Here is a 21667-nt window from a genome sequence, read left to right on the forward strand (position 1 = left end):
AATTATCAAGTAGCATAAACAACTATAGTGGTCTGTAATATGAACTTATGGCATTATTTGTAATTACATTAGTATGAATAGTGATGACTATTAATTAATTTTACCCATACAATACTTATCTCATATTTCTTTTAGTATATAAAAATACTATTGAAATTTTATACCACACAGTAAATTTTTTCCTACTATTTTTTATTACCAGTGGTCTTTGCACCTATATAATATTATTATTATTATTATTATTATTATTATTATTATTATTATTATCAAGAGTACTGCTAAATTCTGACTTAAAACGGTACAAGAGATTGAACCTGGGGCTTTGGAGTCTTATGCATGAAAGTCTTTCTGTGCGACAATATGCTATCTTCTCTATTCATTCACTCACATTTTATAAGTTTGACATATGGGTCTTTTGTTTTTTTCCATAAGACCTGGATAAACTTAAAATATAAAACTTTGCCTTAAAACATGAAAAGACTTAACAAGATTGCAAACAGTCACTTATTTTTTGTGAAAAAAATGTATCACACTGAACAGACTTTCATTATTTTTGAAAAGCTCTTAGTGTCTTTATCCACAGAGTGGTCTCTCAGAGATGTTAATCATTTTGAGAAATGCCTATCTCAGGGAGTTCTGTTAAGAGTGGATTACATTCATTTTTAGAGTAAATGAGGGGAACTTTTCTCTTCCTGTTTAAGCCGAAACATTTGCATCTCAATTGGAATTAGTCTTTAGAATTGTGGGTTTTTCAGCACAGTTCTTACAAGAAAGCAGCTACTTAACTGAATTCTCTTGTTTTTAAATTTACTTACCAGTCAATAGGATAACATTCTTTGAAGGTTATTATTTGTTCATTTTACTCTGCTGTTGGGAAAAATCTACATCATGAAAGTATGCAGTATTGCTATACACAAAAGGGCTATACACAGTCATCTTCAATAATAATAATGGCTAGATTCTAAACTTTAAACCTCCCTCCCTCATCTGAATCCATTTATAGAAGAAATAAGAAAATTGCCAGAAAATGAGTCTACTTCAGAAAACTGCTAACCATTAGCAACCATCTGGTATATCTATACAATCATTAGTAATCCCTAAAATTCTAGGCTGTGAATGCCTTCATTTCACAGACGGAAGGAGTGAGTTTCAGGAGGTAGATGGACCACTTTGCCTAGAATACAGGACGAATAATGGCAGAGAAGAAACCCCAAGTAAGGTGTAGGATTTCTACTCTATACTTGAAAGTTACTATTTTCATTGTGTTTCTTAAAACCACAAACATCTGGCTGATGATGTAAGTTTTCAGAATTGTACCTTTAACAAAAGGTAAGTGAACTGCTAAAAAATAAGAAAGCTATTTCTATTGGCATACTCATGAATATTGTTAATTATATGACAGTTTCATAACTGTTTTCCTGTAACTGTATCTACCACTAAACCACTATTTCTTTTTTAAAATGTTTATTTTAATGAAGGAGAGATACAAACAGAGAGACAGAGAGCAGAGTACTGATCAACTCTGGCTTATGGGAGTGCTGGCAATTGAACCTGGGACCTCAGAACCTTAGGCATAAATGCTTTGTTTGTTTTTTTTTGCATAACTATTATGCTGTCTGCCCAGCCCTAAACCATCATTTTCAGATACTACTTAAATGTAACCATTTCTGAGACTAATCAAAATAGCAGATGTCAAGATTCTGCCTAAACTTGGTGACAAAAAGGGTCCTCTCTCTGTGCCCCCCCTTCCCACCCACCCCCACCGCCAACCCCCACCCCCCCAAAGGGAAAAAAAAATTTTATTTACATTTGTGGTACCGCATGGGAAAGAGTAAAGAGGTTTTTATGTTTTCCAGAGCAGTGCTAAACTCTGTCTATGGTGGTGCAGGGATTGAACCTGGGATTTCAAAGCCCCATACATGAGGGGCTCATTGCATAACCATCATGCTATCTACCTTTACCCAATGTCTTTTATTTTTCAATCCCCACTACCTCATGGCTGGTTTTAAATCCTATCTGGGAGGTGGGGGTGAAGGTCAGATAACATCCTTCTAACTTTTCCCAAAGGGATGTGAGCTTCAAAACATGAAAAGACTTAACAAGATTGCAAACAGTTACTTATTTTTCATGAAAAAAATTGTATAAATTAACAAGTCACTGTTAAACTTTATGGAGAGAAGAAGTGGAGACACAAAACTTTGCTGGTCATCTGGTTTCCATAGTGTAGTGGTTATCACGTTCACCTCACACAAAACTTTGCTGGTGGGTGTGCTATGGAACTATACACCTGTTATCTTAAAAATCTTGTAAATCATTAAGCATATTTTAAAATAAAATTTTATGTGGAAACACAAAGTGTAGTAGCTATTGTTCAGAATGAAAAAATGGATTTCAATGAACTCTAGCCCCATATCTTACCATATAACTATCTGTAGCTTCATAAAATCACCCACAGACTAATTCAGTAGAGTGAGTTTATAAACAGACATTTATTTATATAGAGTAGGGTCAATTTTAACAGCATTGCAATAATTCAAGGAGAAAAATATCGTTGACTTACATAAAAACTTTTATGTATGAGAATAAGCACATGATATAAACAAAAATACAAATTGCGTCAAAACCAAAGCATTGTATTTCAAGATATTAACAGCCATATAGGAGGTTCAGCGAGTCGAAAACCTTCATTGCATACATGAAGCCACAGGTTCTGGCAACATGCATCCTCAGTTAGAGGGTCACATAAATCTGCTAACTTTTTGTTTATTTTATTTTATTATTTTATTTTATATTACCGGAACAGTGCCCAGCTCTGGTTATGGTGGTGCCAGAAACTGACTCTCGGACACTGAAAACTCAGGCATGGGGGTCGGGCGGTGGAGCAGTGGGTTAAGCGCATGTGGCGCAAAGCGCAGGGACCGGTGTAAGGATCCCGGTTCGAGCCCCCAGCTCCCCACCTGCAGGGGAGTCACTTCACAGGCGGTGAAGCAGGTCTGCAGGTGTCTATCTTTCTCTCCCCTTCTCTGTCTTCCCCTCCTCTCTCAATTTCTCTCTGTCCTATCCAACAATGAACAACATCAACAATGGCAATAATAATAACCACAACGAGGCTACAACAACAAGGGCAACGAAAAGGGGGAAAAAATGGCCTCCAGGAGTGGTGGATTCATGGTGCAGGCACCGAGCCCAGCAATAACCCTTGAAGGGAAAAAAAAAAAAAGAAAACTCAGGCATGAAAGTCTCTGCATAACCATTATGCCATCCCATCCTATATGCTAAGTTTTAATGCTAAAGGCTTTAACCAATGTAAAAGACATTAACATAGAGAATGACATTTCTGCTGAAAGTATGTTTTGCACTCATGTCTTCCTCATGTTCAAAATTGTTTGGTATTCCTCATATATTATTTTTATTTATTTATTTATTATTTATTTTTTACATTCCTAGAAAAATCTATAGGGACAACAATTATCAGCTAGCTCATTTCAGGGGATAATTACATTAGTAAATATGCATCTCCCTTTACTGTGCAAATGCTCCCATTTTGATAAGAATGAATGACCATGAAACATGTGAGTCTGCCAAGACTTTTCTTGAAAACACTATTCCTTCATATTTCTCTGATGTTGCCATTTCTGTATCCCTACCTAGAAGATATTTTATAGCTTCTTCATTTTAAATAAACACATTTACTTAGATTGAAGTTCTAAGGCCTGATAAGCATATTGTTTTGTTTTATGTAGTCCTCTCTTATTTTCCTTGGAAATTACATAACCTGGTATAAACCACTCCAGAACAGATAACTTCACAGCATTATATATTTAATTCAGGGTTCATCCCCCTGCTATCATCAGAGTTTTTTCTTTTTTAAAAGTCTGAGCCTTGTTTATGTTGGAACATCTTTGGATGTTCTGCTTTCATAATAACATTTTAGAAATAATTTCTAGGGGAAAAGAAAGTAAAGCAAAAAACAAAGTTGATAAAGAAAAAGTAAGTGTGTGACTTATTGCATTTGTAAGGAAATACAACTATAAAGGAACACTCTAATTCCTACCTTTGTGCAATTGGACAGTCTACAAGACCATAATTTGGCAACATTATTTGAATTAAGATAAACTTGGTGGATTCATGAATCTCAGACTTCAGAACTATACATAGCAAGGAGAATTCCAAAATGATACAAAATAGCAATAATTTTCTTTTTAAAATTATTTATTTTTTTAATTTATTGCATAGAGATAGAGGAACCAAAATGGGTAGGGGAGAGCAGAGAGAGAGAGACAGAGAGACCAACATACACCTGCAACTCTGTTTCACCTCTTGTGAAGCCTCTTCCCCTGCAGGTGGGGACCAGGGGCTTGAACCTGGGCCCCTGTATGTTAACATGCACACCACCAGGTGTGCAATCCTCAGCCCATGCAATATATTTTCAAAGCATGTAGGACCTTTCATAAGCCGAGGTCGAGTGTGGCACGGACCATCCAGAGTGGGACCCCTGGATGCCTGGGAGGCACAGGCCTTCTGTCAGTCTTTCCCAGGCTTTTCGCCTCTATGGGTTGAGCAAGAAGGAACCTGCCTACCAGGTCCCAGTCACCCTGTCAGCCTCCCTAGTGCAGGAACCAACATCCCCTCTGTGCTAGCTGGTGGTTTCACTTCCTCATTCCCCAAACTAGCTAGACAATTTACCCACTGGTTATTGAAAGACTGTCACCATTTCTCTACCCCCTGCTGTCTTGACCATATAAGGTATAACTTAATAGACCTTTCCTTGCCTTGCTCCCCCCTATCACCCTTTAAAAACTATGCTCTGCTGCACAATAAATGTACTATTCCCCTCAATGGCATCCTGAGTGATCTCTGATTCCATCTCTTGCCACAGTCTCCAGAGAGAGATTTCACCGCACTCACCCCTGCTGCCCTTGGTCTGGACCTCTTCGGCCCCCACCTCTGGTGCACAACAGAGTGGGTTAGCCGACCAGGTCTGTCCAAGGACAAAAGCAATCTTAATTCACACTTGAATGTGACAATATGCTAACATTTCTTTAATTGCTACTATTCTTTTTTCTTCCATAATGCTAACCATTTGAGCCAGGAAGACAACTCAGAGGTAAAGCATGGGCATGAGACCCTCAGTTCACCTCCAGCTCTGCATTTAACATAAAAGCTGAGTATTTAAGAGCAATGATGTCATCATATTAATACAATGGATATTGTGTTAGATGCACTGTTTTTATGTAAAAGGAAGTATTGTCTTATGTTCATCTCAATGCACATTGGGAAATTTCATGTTAAGCATATGAAATAATCTACATCTTCAAAATTTCCAAACTTGAATATGTACTCTGAATGACTAATCTGTTATTTTAAGTACAAAGCCACACAGATACAAACCCACAAGAGCTATAGAATTTCCAAACAGTAATATTTTTCTAAGCACAAAAACAAGAGAAAATCTGGAAAGACAACTATCAAAATTTATATAACAGATTTAAAATAGTTGGCACTGAAGTAAAAACTCATTTGTACATCTGTTGCTTACAAGCTAACTATATTTACTCAATCCAAATTGAGCATTTACTGGTAAAGACTTAGGCACAATTGAATCTCTTTCTCTTCCCCACCTACACCCTTTTTCAAGTATTTTCAATTCTGAACAAAATGCATTTTTTATTACATCCAGTTTTTTTTTTTTTTTTTCTAAATTCTTACACAAGGTAAGAAGACTCATTTCAGGAAATTACTAGGGACTTTTTAACCTTTAATACTGTGACAGAATAATAGCATACTGCAAGTGATAACACTGAAGAAAAGAAATAGTAGAAATTATCTGAATCATTCACTTTTGGAAAATTAGCAAACCCATGAAATGATAATCTTTGAATACTCATATGCTTCAGAGAAAGCACTAAATCATTTTTCCTTTGTCTACAGGAGTAAAAGTTACTTTTAGTAGAATTTAATTCATTTTTCATACTGAGAATGAGAAAGCAGGAGTTTTTTAAAAAAGAAAATTTTCACCAAATTCTACATTAGGATCATGGAAATAGGAATTCCTATGAAAAGTCAAAAATTAATAATGTACATATAAAGCTATCTCTCAATCAATCAGATGGAAAAGTAATGATAAAAATATGATAGGTTTATCCCTATTCCTAATGTTTTGTTCTAGAAGCCAGATGAAAAATATTGCATACAGTATAATTATCAGTTTTGAATTGTGAAGCTCAAAAACAAGAATAATGCATGTTATTAAAAGCCATAATAGGAGTTACATCTAAGGGATGAGAAGTAAGTGTGGGAAGACACCAGGAAAACTTCTACCGTGTTCATATTTTTACTTTTATCTGAATGATTATAGATGTTTAGATATGTCAAAAATCACACAAATACAAATACAGTTCATTTTATATCCTATTTCACTTTAAATGTTTATGAAAATATTGACATTTAGATTTAGTAATATGGAAGTAATTTGCAAAAGAAAAAATATATTGTTTTGTTACATAACTATTTTTGATGCTCAATTTCACACTCAAAGTATATAAAGGTATAAACAAGTATCCTTACTGACAGAGGAAAAAAAGCAAAATTTCTCAGAAGAACCAATATCTGAACTTTCAAGTGTTAGGTACCTCCAAGTACTATTCTGTCAATATTGGCTATGCTAAAACTAATTTTAAATTTTAAAATGTCATTTCAATTTACTTCCTCTCAACTCAAAATTATATGCAGAAAAAAAAGACATTTTCTTTGCCTAAGAAACAGGTTACTGAAACCTTCCAAACTCCCTTTGAAGAGTGAGAAATCTTTTTATATCTGAGGAATGCAATATTTATTTGAGCCAACTGAGTAGTCTGGGGCCATGACAATGAAATATTTAGCTCAAATGTTGTTAAATAAAAAAAGAAAAATAGCACACACATATGGGAATCCTGTCAAACTTTTTTATTTAAGGAATAGATTTCACAACATTTTTTTTCCATATTATAGATCCTTTCTCCCTTACATCACATCAATAACTAATTAATACTCTGAGTGAATAACACAACTTCTTTGTGCATCAAACTACATACACTCATTCTCATCAACACATGTTTTTGTTGATATTCTCTCATATATCTCTGATACAGGAAACTATACTTAATACCTAAATGTTGGTATGCATGAGACCCCTTCTGTTTCATTTGGTTTAAATCCCCCCTACTTAACACTATTCTATTTATATAACCGCTGTTAACAAGCACCTCCCTCCAGGGCATTGGTTCAATCCCCACTGTTTCATGATATGTTTTTGCTCCACCCCCCCTCCTTGTCACACTCTGATTGTCACCAGTCACTTTTCTCTCCACCCTCTCTATGTCACACCCTGTTTCCACCCTACTTGTCAAGTATATATAAAGACAGCATTGTGAGTTTTAGAGTACTTTACCTTGAGTTTAGCTTAGCTCGTCTTAGATTGTGCTGCGTCCTGCATGAATAAAGAGATACTGCCTACAGCTCAACTATGAGTCCCTGGTCGTCTGTTACCTGCCCCTGAAGCCAGCCCAGCGAAAACAACCTAACCCGTCGAAAACGACATATGGCGCAACAACGTGGGACCAGACCTGCGCAACTCCCAGATAAGTGAAGACTTTGCCTACCTATGCACTATGGTCTTCTCTTTTACTTACGAAGAGGTTTGCCAAAGCCTCTACTGTTTCATCATGAGACCGTTACTCTGTCTCTGGAACATTTTGCTCTGGGCCAAACTCTGTTTCCCTGACCGGGAACTTTGGTTTCTTATGACCGGGATCATAGAGCTTGGGAGATGCATGGAGATTTCTCCTTGGACTTTCTGGATTCCCTCTCCCATGTTTCCTGAGGAAAAGGACTACATTTTGCTCCGGACCACAATTTGGTTCTTTATGACCGTAATCATAGACCTTGGGATATGCATGGGGATTTCCACTGGGACTTTCTGGACTTCTTCTCGAATGTTCCCCATGGAGAAGGACTACTCTAGTTTGAGGAGCGTTCTCCAGTACCCTGGCAGTTCCCAAGTATGGAGACATGTGGTTAGTTCTACTCTCCTGATTGGATTCTTTCTTCCATGGGAAGACGCTTTTAAAAATGGGTGCCTGAAGCAATCCAGCAGGAACAGTCAGAAGCACCCTAAATGGAATTTCGAGGACCTTTTTGGACTAGGTCGCCCTCCGGGGATTCTTAATCCTACATGGTGAGATCTTGATAATCTGGTTCAAGTTGCGTTTCATAAGAGAATGATTTGAATGACTGAATTTTTGTTTGACATTGACTTAAAAAAAAAAAATGCTGGACGCAGCCATGATTTCTAGAGACATCCAGAAACAATGCGAAAAGTTGTTTTTTTCTCCTTTGATTTCTCTTTTACGTCTTGACATGAATCTGAAACGTTTAATCCTGAAAACTGTATGAGTTACGGGTGGGGCAGATAGTGCAATGATTATGTTAATTATTCTCATGCCTGAGGCTTTTAACCGTGGTTCTTCTGTTTACCTTTCCACATATTATTGAGTTTAAACTGTTTAAACAACCTTAAAATCATACTAGAAAGGACTTCCAATTATAATGGAGTTATCAATTATAGTAAACTTCTAATCTGCTACAAGTTTTGTTTGACAAGTAAGTGAATTTCAGCTGTCAAAGTCTTCACATGAAAAAGCATCTACTCAAATAGAATTCCTGGAAATCCATTTGGATCCTGTTCTCTGACATCGCCCCCGGAAACCAATGATGAGACCTGGCACGACCTGAAGAAACAGATTCACAGACTCCAAAGATCACTCTCTACAGAAAAGCAGAATTCAGGTGGCCAACATTCCCCATTGAGACAGACGTACAGCATTTCATCCTCTGACATTTTCTTCTGTGGTCAGCTACTTTGGACTGACACCTCCATCGGACTTACTGGTACACGCTGCTGTGTTTCTCAAAGACTAACTTCAGCCAATTGCCTTGAGACTTTATAGACCATGTCCCCTCGCCTGCAGGCTCTGTCCCAGAGGCAGAAAGCTCCCCCTCCTTATTAGGTTATGCCCACAGAGGCATGAAGCGCCCCAAGAGGCAAGAGATGCCCACAGAGGCAGGAAATGCCCTTTGAGGCAAGAGATGCCCCCAGAGGCATGAAGCATTCCCAGAGGCAAGAAATGCCCTTTGAGGCAAGAGATGCCCCCAGAGGCATGAAGCATTCCCAGAGGCAAGAAATGCCCTTTCGCCTGCTAGGCCTTGCCCTTTGAGGCAAGAAAAGCTCCACTTGGCATCACACTGGTTATTGCTGCTCGCCTATTTTGTTTTCCATGTCTTATGCCAGTTCTTTTGAAAACGCCTGTACGATATACGTTTCTGTTCACCCCACAATGGCCATTAGTTAAAAAGAAAGGGGGAATTGTTGGTATGCATGAGACCCCTTCTGTTTCATTTGGTTTAAATCCCCCCTGCTTAACACTATTCTATTTATATAACCGCTGTTAACAAGCACCTCCCTCCAGGGCATTGGTTCAATCCCCACTGTTTCATGATATGTTTTTGCTCCACCCCCCCTCCTTGTCACACCCTGATCCCCTCTTTGTCACACTCTGATTTTCACCAGTCACTTTTCTCTCCACCCTCTCTATGTCACGCCCTGTTTCCACCCTACTTGGCAAGTATATATAAAGACAGCATTGTGAGTTTTAGAGTACTGTACCTTGAGTTTAGCTTAGCTCGTCTTAGATTGTGCTGCATCCTGCATGAATAAAGAGATACTGCGTACAGCTCAACTATGAGTCCCTGGTCGTCTGTTACCTGCCCGTGAAGCCAGCCCGGCGAAAACAACATAACCTGTCGAAAACAACCTAACCCGTCAAAAACGACACCTAAACATATAAGTTACTAATACAATAGTTTATTTCAATGTATATAATTGTATTAATGGAAAGGATAGCCTTGTTCCACACCCTAATTTTGAATAGCAAAAATGAGATAGGTGAGCTGAGTTGATGAAAAAAACTAGAAACACATTTTAAAACTAGAAACATATTTTCTGAACACTATAATTTTTTTCCCTTTTCCAGTGGACTATTGAAAAATTAACATAAAACAGCATTAAAATAGGAGTCAAGCACATCTTTCTCAAAACATTGTACATTATCTTAGAGAATAAGCAGAAGGCTAGAGAGGGAGGGAGGGACAGGGAAGGGTAGAATTGAGAGGGGGGAGAAAGAGAGAGACAGAAACAACACTACAACCTATGGAGTTTCCTTGGTGCTGTCCTTGATGTTTCCATGTGGTACCCAGAACAAAACCCAGGGTCTAATGCATGGTAGGTATGCACTCAGCTATATCCTTGACCTAGAAAAATTTACTAAGGCTCAGTTTTGGAGTTATTTAATCCAGGGTCAAAACATATTGACATTTTGTAGATAGTAGGCCTATTTTAGGTATATTCCATGATAAGGCCATGACTATACTAGTTTTGTTTTGTTTTTTGTTTTGTTTTGTTTTGTTTTTGCAGTGCAGATGTCCCCTCAGGCTAGTGCCAGTTCCAGCTGAGAGTTAATACGATATTCTCGAAGTGCCCTTCCCAACCAATCCTGTCCTGGCTCGTCACTCCCGGTTTTTGCCCTATAAAGCCCTTCTTCTTCCGCCCCTCCTTCTCTTGCCCGGTTTTCACCTCAGTGGTTAGACACAGAAAAGGGTGCTGCATGAGGCGGCCATTTTGGCTAGCTCCACATGGCCCGAACCACTGTGCTCTCACCCAACTCAGAGGTGCCCGCGCCAATAAAGAATTGTCTTCCCTCTCCACTCCAGATCTCCTCTCTCTCTCTCTCTCCTCCGCATCGCAGCATGACATGTTTTGTTTTGTTTTGTTGAACCTAATATCTGATATGCAGGTGGATCCAAGTTATTGTCTGGGGAGAGGATGTCATCGCTGGAAGAAGGACCAGAAAGCTGGATCAGGGAAGAAAGTATCTCCCAAATATGGGAAAGGTGTATAAATATTATTGACTGTAATTCCCATCGGTTTGAAGTGATCTGGACCATATTCAGCTTAGGAGCCTATGTGACCTCTGCATCCCTGTAGATCTGAGCTCACATTCTGTGGTCATGAATAACCCATATACTGAAGTCAGAGTTCTAATAATAAAACTTGTGGCTATATTGGAAAAAAAAAACAAAGCAAAATTAAAGCATTGACATCCCAGTGCCTGATTTATATTAATAGTTTTTAGTTTACTAATCTTTTTTACCTTATCACTACACATATATAAAAAAAAAAGTCAAAGATACTATTTTCTTTGGAGGCCACAGCTAAAATTCATAATCTTTCCTAGATTCCTATTTCTTTCACAAATATGTTTATTTACTTCTCTACCCCTGCCTTCCTACATCTTTCTCTTTGTTCAACCTCTCCCTTGGCTACAAGTATAGTAACTCACGGATTTGGAAGTCTGAGTTAATGAAGAACATTCCAACTTTATCATTGTCTTGTCACGACTCCAAGTCATCACTCTCCATCTTATTCAGGTATGATTTGACCTTCAAGTTGACATATGTTTGACCGTAGTTATGGCTGAGTTGAACCGGTCATGATATATGAATACATCAATGCTACACATGTCTTTCATCCCCCCCCCCATTTATGCATTAAAACACTTGATTGGCAATTGCTCTTGAGTATGACTACACAAATTCTAGGACTATAAAGAAAAGTATATGTGGTGCCCTCCTGTATCTGTGAGATCACATGACACTAATTTGGGAAGACAGAGAGTTGAACACAAAAGCAGGAAATACATGGGCTTTTTGTGTACAAGGAAGCTGCAAACAATGAAGTACAGATGCAGTGCAAAATCTGTGTTAATAGATTAAACAGCAGGACTATTTTAGAGTGATTATTCCCAAATAAGAATTCTGAGCATAAACAAATGGAATAATTTGCCAAAGGTCACTGAGCATGTAAGTGATTAAGCTAGCCCTCAGACTCATCTTAGTTTCAAATTCTACCATCTTTAGGAATATTACCCTACCCTTTATAGATCAACATTTAATATCACCCTGAATTTTATTTTGTTCTTATTTCTTTTCATCCTTTTAAAAACATTAAGATTTGATTGAGATTTCCATTACTATAACCTTAAGGTGCCCTTCATTGTTATAACCTCATGGTCCTAAAGTTTCTTGAATAGAGAATCTGAAACAAACAAGCAAAATCAACCAACCAACTCTCTAAATTGTACATTTTCTATTATTCAACCCTTCGACCCTAGCTTTTAAATGTTCTCAGTAATCCTTTCTTTAAATCAGAACTCACTGGTATGTGTTATCCAGATACCCAATAACCTAGATATCCTTGAAAAGAAGATGAGAGAGGTAGATCCCTTGTTTCATGATGACTCATGATTTCTGTCTATCCTCTGTAGGGCCTCCTGATCTTGCTACTAACAGAAAGTTGCCATATGGGGTTTAAGTACTTCAAATCTCTACACAGACGAAACCAACAGAGCCATTATTGTGAATACTTTGATAAAATGGTAGCAGTCTATGTGATATGGGGGTAGTGGGGGACTGATTTGAATTATAGACTTCAGTTTTGTGTTCTCATTACTATGCTACAAAATTAAAGTTGACTCATATCTTTTAAATCTCTACTCATAGCTCTTATGTTGCAAAATCTACTTAAAGACTTGGCTATTTCATAACTAACTGCCTATAATAATGCTAATGACACAGTCTCAGGGAACTTCCTACTAGAAGACAATTGAATCCTCTTAGTAATCTTGATAAATATGGGCTTCCCAAGATAGGGTACTCACAAAGGATCTATTCTATGAAATGTAAAAATGTTTATAGAGTTCTTGGGAGAGGAACATATTGGTTCTACCTTGGTCTGCAACCAAAGTAATTTACCAGTCAGTCAAACATATACAAGTTCCTATGTCTACTTATTAAAGTTCAAATTCAGTTATTTGGTTGGAAATGAACCTGTTTAATTCTACTTTCCCTGAAAACAGACTGCATATCAATTTCTATCAGCAAAGAATCTTTTCTTCCCTTTTTATTGAGGATTTTAATGGCTAACAGTGGAGCCATTGACACCTGGGTATTATAACATTATACAATAGAACCCAAAGTTCTTTTTCAACCCATGTTTCCCTCCTGCTTATAAAGGGGTCCAATGGGTATTTGTCCTTCTCCTTTTGTTTTATATCACTAACATGATGTATTCTAGTTCTATCCAAGAGGATGCAAAGGAGATGACTTAATCATTTTTAACCGTGGAATAGTTTTCCATCCTGCATATATACCACTTTTTTTCCCCACTCATTTATTCTTGGGCATCTGAGTTGCCTCCAGGTTTAGGATGTTACTGTTGTGCTGCTATCAACATAATCATACATAGATGTATTCTGATAGGTGTTTTTGTTTCCTTTGGTTAAATCCCCAGGAGATAAATTGCTAGATCATAGGGTAGGTACATTTTCTATTGTTCTGATAAGTCTTAAAACTGTTTTTCACAATGGCTGAACCAATTTATACTCCCACTAGCATGTCAGACGTGTTCCTTTTTCTTCACATTCTCTCTAACATTTGTTGTTACTATCCTTTCTAATGTATGACATTCTCACAGGTATAAAGCTGCATTTCATAGTTGTCTGTTTCTTTATTTGCATTTCTCTGACAATTAGTGAATTTGAGCACCTATTTTTTTAAAAAAATACTTTTATTAGTGACTTAATATTGATTTAAAAAACTATAACAAGTATAATTCTGAACTGTACCCACCAGCAGTTCTTTATCCCATTTCCCTCTATTAGTAGCTGCAATAGTTATCCCAATGTTACAGATGTGGGTGGACTATCATATCTATACCTACCTGTCTATATTCATATACATCTTTTGCCCATTTTTCCTATAGTCCTACTTTCTCTTCCTTTCTAAGTCACACCTACACCTCTTACTACTTTCAAATATATTTCCTTTTTTCCTTTTCTCTTTCTGGCTCCTGATAAAATTGCAGTTCAGAGCCTTCTGCTCCTCTTTGCCTAACATTTCTCTCCCTCTGGGAGTATGGACCAAATTCTTTTTGGGTTTCAGAAGGTAGGAGTTCTGGCTCCTATAGTTGCTTCTCCGTTCGACATGGACATTAGCAAGTTGACCATACCCCTTCAGCCTGTTTCTATCTTTCCCTAGTAGGGTAGAGCTCTGGTGAGGTAAAGTTCAGGGACACATTGGTGAGGTCATCTGCCCAGGGAAGTCAGGATGGAATCCAAATGGCATCTGAAACTTGGGAGCTCCTTCTCATGTGTTTGTTGACCCTCTGGACTTCTTCCTTGGTGAAGTTCCTATTCATGTCCTTGCCCCACATTTTAGTAGTTGTAATCAGGTTTTAAAACTTTAATCAAGTTGTAAAAGATTGAACTGATTTACTCACAGCCAAATAGGTGGGGAAATTTAACTCAAAAATGGCCAATTTAAAGTCATGATAAAGACCAAATGCATTGCCTTCCCTCGGGGACAACAGATGAGGAAATGCTATAAAGGAAAAAAATAGTTAAAAAGGGACAAAGGATTGACTCAGTATCCATATCATTGAAACTGGGCATGCATCACTTTAGGGAACAACAAATGAGTTTACATCATCTGGTGCAAATAAACCCCTTTCTGTGATGTTTTGTTCACTTTTCAGATTGTAATACCTTTAATATTCAAACTATAAAATTAACATCACACATTCTGGTTGAGATTAAAAGTAACATTCCCAGGCTTTTACTCCACTCTCAAGATACAATAATAATCAATAAAAACTATTTAAAAAGATAAAATAATGCTATTAAATTAAGTATCTCTGGGGAAATACACACACACACACACACACACACACACCAGAAAAGGGTTGAAGTCACAAGGATCCATGCTCTGGATACAAAAATAAGCTGAAATAACTGAGGCATTAGCTCTTGTGGGGTTATAAAGAAAAAAAATGTTCCCCACAAATAATGTAGACTTGGAGACAAGATCACTGCATTAAACGCAAGATATGACAAAGGATCTTTGCTTGAAAAAGTAAAAAGCTAAAAAATGTTTCTGACAACTACTTCCTGGTAACATGGCTCATATACATCTGCTTTCTCCAGAAGCAGCAGAAAACAGACATGTTTGCTGACTCTCACTGGATCAGCAATATCTGCAGTCACCAGGGAGGAGCAACTGAATAATACACAGGAGGCCCTGATCTCAACCAGGGTCCTTGGGATGCTACTTTTGACAATCACAAAACCATGGGAGAGTGAGGATCTGACAGAGTGCTTTCCCCTCCAAGCCAGCAAAGCAAAGCTCTGCATCAACAAACTACAGAACTATAGAAGTTACTCATCAAATTCCCTGTAGTATACAGATTCTTTCCAGATAAAATCAAAATGATAAAACAATCAGACAAAAAAACATCAGCATGATTATACTGAGTCCTCTAGATGGTTTGTCAATACAGTATAATAGAAATAAAAAATAATATATGAGATTAAAATTATGGAGATAAAGGTTGAAGATGTGTTTGTTTCACAACTCAACCTTGCTTCTGCTGTTTTTGGGTGTGTATATGGCAAAGAAATTTAGAAAATGTTAGAAGTATTAAAGCCTTTTCTGCTTTAGTAATGACTTATATTGTTAAAAAATCCTTTGTTTTTAATAACTGTTTTATATATAATAACTATTTAATAACTATTTTATTTAATAACTATTTTCTTATGGATATTATATATTTATTTAGCAGCAAAGGCTTTTTAAATCAATGATCAATTGCTAGTGACAAGAGTATCATTCAAACATGTTTTCTGATATAAAACTTGTTATAGCTCAAATTCACTTGTCTTTAACAATCTCAAATTCTTTTTTTAAATATTTATTTTTCCATTTGTTGCCCTTGTTGTTTTTCATTGTTGTTGTATTTATTATTGTTGTTGTTATTGATGTCATCCTTGTTAGATAGGACAGAGAGAAATGGAGAGAGGAGAGGAAGACAGAGAGGGGGAGAGAAAGATAGACACCTGCAAACCTGCTTCACTGCCTGTGAAGCCACTCCCCTGCAGGTGGGAAACCTGGGACTCAAACCAGGATCCTTACGCCCATCCATGCCCTTTATGCCACCTACGCTTAACCTGCTGTGCTACCACCTGACTCCCAACAATCTCTAATTCTTACATTTTTTTCCTTTATTGGGGGAGTAATGTTTTACATTTGACAGTGAATACAATATTTTGTGCATGCATAACATTTCTCAGTTTTCCGCATAACAATATAGCCCCCAATAGATCCTAGTCATCCTTTCCAATGACCTGCACTCTCCCACCACCCCCACTCCCACCCCGGTGTCTTTTACTTTGGTGCAATACCCCAATGCCAGTTCAGGTTCTACTTGTGTTTTCTCTTCTGATTTTGTTTTTCAACATCTGCCTGAGAGAGACATCATCCCATATTCATCCTTCTCTTCCTGACTTATTTCATTTAACATGATTTCTTCAAGCTCCATCCAAGATGGTCTGAAAACAGTGAAATCACAATTTTTAATGGCTGAGTAGTATTGCATTGTGTATATAGACCACAACTTCCTCAGCCTCTCATCTGTTGTTGGTCACCTGGGTTGCTTCCAGGTTTTGGCTACTACAAATTGTGCTGCTATGAACATAGGTATACACAAATATTTTTGGATGGGTGTGTTGGGTTCCTTAAGATACATCCCAGGAGAAGTCTTGCAGGATCATAGGGTAGATCCATTTCTAGCCTTCAGAAAATTCTCCAGACTGCTCTCCACAAAGGTTGGAACAATTTACATCCCCAACAATAGTGTAAGACAGTTCTTTGACTCCACAACCTCTCCAGCAACCTCTCCAGTGTTGTGGCACCTTATTGATACTAGGCTGTTTTTTACATGTTTCTAAATTTGCCTTTAGTTTTTGACTTCTGATACTGTATTTCAGTTTTATTTGGAGAACTGTGGCAAACATTGTTTTATTTTTCCCTGATTTGTCAGATTTTCAACTACCACTTTTTACCAGTTCATGGTTTTCATTTGCCTATGTTTTCATACTTTTGATATTAAACAACGGTATTTTTTTCATAAGATCATAACGGAAAGCACAAAGCAGATCTTGGAAAAGACTTGGAGTATTGCACCAAAGTAAAAGACTCTGGGGTGGGGGTGGGGGGTTGAGTCCTGGATCATGATGGCAGGGGAGGGCCTAGTAGGGGTTGAATTGTTATGTGGAAAACTTATGTGGGAATTATGAATTGTTATGTGGGAAACTTATGTGGGAATTATGAATTGTTATGTGGGAAATGTTATGCATGGACCAACTAATGTATTTTACTGTCAACTATAAACCACTAATCCTCCAATAAAGTGATAAAAATACTTTTATTTATGTTCCCTGTTTCTTTTTAATTGTCAGCTGGGTTTTTTCTGGGGTTCAATGCCTGCATGTCTAATACACTGTTAATGGTGGGCATTTTTTTTTCTTTTTTCTTTTTCTCTTTAATAGCAATAAGAAAATTTGAGAGCAAGGGGAGATAGAGAAGATTCAAAAAAGAGAGGCATCCACAGTACTTCATTTATCACTTGTAAAGCTTTCCCTGTGCTGGTGGGGAGTGGGACTTGACTCCTTCCTTGTACTTGGCAATGCATGTGCTCTACTGGTGCACCATTACCCAACCCCCATTTTCTCTTTATATTTTTTAATAACTATTAAATTATCTTTATTTATTTACTGGATAGAGGCAGCCAAATTGAGAGGGAAGAGGGAAATAGAATGGGAGAGAGACAGAGAGACACCTGCAGCCCTGCTTCACTACTTGCAAAGCTCTTCCCCTGCCGGTTGGGACCAGGGGCTCATTATAATATGTGTACTGAACCAGGTACACCACCACCTGGCCCCTCTTCTCTCTCTCTTTGAACAAATTAAACTCATCACCATTTCTTACTTCTCAAATTCTAATTCCTTTCTGCTTCTTTTTTTAGAAAAATATTTATTCCCTTGTTTTATTGTTGTAGTTATTATTGTTGTTGTTATTAATGTCATTGTTGTTGGATAGCTCAGAGAGAAATGGAGAGAAGAGGGGGAGAGAAAGACACCTGCACACCTGCTTCACTGCCCGTGAAGCCACTCCCCTACAGGTGAGGTGTTGGTGCTGAGCCAGGATCCTTATGCCAGTCCTTGCGCTTCACACCACTTGCACTTAACCAAACTCTAATTCCTAACCTCACCTCTTCTACTTACATAAACATAGTTCTGTTATTCACTGTTGTCGTTTTTATCTTTCAATTTTAATTTTATTTAGATGTTGACAGGCAGTGAGTGAAGGAGAGAGAGAGAGAGAGAGAGAGAGAGAGAAAGGTATCAGCATTAGAGTTTTCTTTATTGTGGTGGGTGCCCAGGTTGTACCTGGCTTGAATATGTAGCAAAGCTACATATTAATTTGAGATTAATTTGAGATTACATCTGAGATTAATTTAGCAGTGCACTTGCGATTAATTTTAATTAATCAAATTTGGCTTTAAAGGGGTGAACCTTTGAGGTTCTCTCTCTCTTTCTGTCATGCCCTAACATGTATTTGTTTTTAATAACGTATAGGGGAAGAAGGGGACAGGAAGGCTGACACTTGCTTCCCCTCATTCCCAAAGTTGTCACGCATATCTCAACAATGAATTGGAAAGAAGAGCATGATTATTTGGGTAAATTAATCTTTTATTGAAAACAAAACATGTTAGGGAAAGAGATAGAGAAAAGAAAGAGGACTTACATATTTGATAATCACATGGTAGTCCCACAAAAGAGAGAGTGAGCCCCAAAGGTTCACTCCTTTTTTTATTGCTGTTTATTTTCCCTTGTTTTTTATTGTTGTTGTAGTTATTATTGTTGTTGTTGTCATCATTGTTGGATAGGACAGAGAGAGGAGGGGAAGAAAGAGAAGAGGAGAGAAAGAGAGACACCTGCAGACCTGCTTTACCACCTGTAAAGTGACTCCCCTATAGGTGGGAAGTCAGGGCCCGAACTGGGAACCTTAGACCAGTTGTTCTGCTTCATGCCATGTGCACTTACCTGCTGCTACTGTCCAGCCCCAGGTTCACCCTTTAAAAGCCAAAGGCCCCACCGACACCTGCAACACTCACATTTCTGGGTGATGTGTTCTCTCACTCAACATCTTCCACTGTAATTTCTCTCCTACTGGCATGGAAATCCTACTTCCATTCAGAGATGCCAGGATCTGAAGAGATTTCTTGAAGAACATCAGCCTAAGTGTTCATGCAGCCATCTTGGCTCATATAGATCAATTTTTTAGCCACTCATCTGTCATTGGACATGTGGGTTGCTCCCAGGTTTTGGATATTACAAATTGTGCAGCTATGAACATGGGTTTTTGTTTCCTTTGAGTAAATCCCTAATAGAGAAATTGCTGAGTTGTAAGAATAGGTCTATTTCTAGTGAACTGAGAAATTTCCAGACCGTTTTCCACAAAAGCTGGACCAACGTGTACATGGCCCAACAGCAGTTCAGAAGTGTTTATTTTTCCACACTTCTCCATTTGTTGTTACGGTCTTTACTCATGTAGGACATTCTGACAGATGTAAAATGGTATCTCATAGTTGTATGTATTTCCATTTCTCTAATGATCAGTAATTTTGATAAGCTTTTCATATGTTTACTGGCTCTCTGGCTCTCTGGTGAAGTTTCTGTTCAATCCTCACCCCATTTTCTAATGGGATTGATTGTTTTTTAATGTTTACTGAGCTCTTCATATATTTTGGTTATTAGTTCTTTATCTGATGTGTGTTGTATAAAGATTCTGTCCTACACTATAGTGTCTTTCTGTTAGGATGATGATAACCTTTGCTGTGCAGAAGCTTTTAAGTTTGATGTAGTCCCATTGGTTAATTTTAGTTTATTCATTTATTGTTTTACTTTTGAATTTGAATCTTGGGTGACACTTTTGAAGTATAGGTTGTGAATTATTTTTAAAATATTTTATTCTATGTATTTGATAGTTTCTGGTCTAAAGTTCATATTTTGATACACTTGAAATTGATTTTTGTGAACAGTGACATGTGGTGGTCTAATTTCATTCCTTTGCATGTTTTAATCCAGTTATCTCAACACAACTTGTTGGAAAGACCCTAATACCTCTATTTAATGCTTTAAGCCTCCTTGTTAAAAATCAGTTGTCCAAAGATGTGAAGCCTTACTTTTGGGCTTTCAATTCTACTCCACTATCTACGTATCTATTTGGTTCTAGTACCAGGCAGTTTTGATTATCATAATGTGCAGTATAGTTTGAGGTCAGGAAGTGTGATGCCTCTTGTTATTTTTTTTTTCTCAGAATTACTGTTACACAGTGTTGAGGTTATCTCCCTCAGATAGGGCCCAGAATTCTGAACCCAGGTCCTTGCATAGGATAACACATGTTCTACTGAGTAAACTACCACTAGTCTCTTACTCTGTATTTTACAGTTGTATATATTATACAAGGCCATTTATATATAGTTAAATATTAAGCCATCCTTTATTTTGGAAATAATACATTATTTTCTATGGCATTTGTTGTTGTTGTTATTCTATGCTGTGGCCTATTAGAGATTTTCTATCTATATTTTTGAACTGAGACTTTTCTCTTTGTACTGATTTGTCTGTGTTGATATCAATGATATGTTTGATTTTTAAAAATAGTTTTGAACTTTTCCTTTGTTTCTGGTGCTCTGGAAAATTTTAAATGTCATAGTATGATCACTTCCTTGAAATATTGATTAAAATTCACCTGCAATAACGTCTGCTTCTTGGGCCTTTTGCAGGATATAAGAATTGCAGTTGTAAGGAAACTGTTTTGTTTTTGAAGGTGTTTGGTTTATCTCATGCAATCTTGTCATTTTGCTTCTTGTCACTTCATCTGCCTATTGTAGTCATTTGCATTTTCCCAGAACTCATCTGTTATATACAGCTTTCAAAGTGATTTGAAGAAAATAATGAATAGTTTAATTCATTTAATTTTCATTGTCTTTGGTTCTTTTCCATTTCCTCTCTAATCTTTTGTGTCTATGCTTCCATACTCATCTTTTTATGATTGGGGTAGATTTTACTGTTTTTAAACATATTATTAATACACTGTTTCAAATTTGTTTTCAATTTTTACCTTTATTAACCCTACCCTTTCTGTTTCCTTACACCTCTCATTGTCTTTACTTTTTGAAATCCTTGATTTCAGTATTTAATTTGCCCATTGTTTGTGTATGTCACTTTTTACCACTCTTCATATGTATATCTTTGTGTATGCCTCTCACTCTCCTCCATTTCCTTTTGACCTGATTATCTGATATGTTTGCTCCCTTAATAGAATATTTCCATATTTTATTCCCATGAATAGCCTAAATATAAATCAACAATATTAAAAAAATAACATACTAAGTATATAGAAATATACTAAGATATACTTTACATACTAAGAATAAAGAAATATACTTTACATACTAAGTGTAAAGAAATCATATTGCTTTATATTTCAATAAATATAGAACATGTATAATTATGTTTTTATTTTCAAGTATCAAGCAATCATTTAAAACATTTCAAGGGAGTATGGCAGTAGTGCAGCAGGTTAAACGCACATGGCGCAAAGCACAAGGACT

Source organism: Erinaceus europaeus, chromosome 18 (genome assembly GCF_950295315.1).
Source record: "Erinaceus europaeus chromosome 18, mEriEur2.1, whole genome shotgun sequence".
Lineage (NCBI taxonomy): Eukaryota > Metazoa > Chordata > Mammalia > Eulipotyphla > Erinaceidae > Erinaceus > Erinaceus europaeus.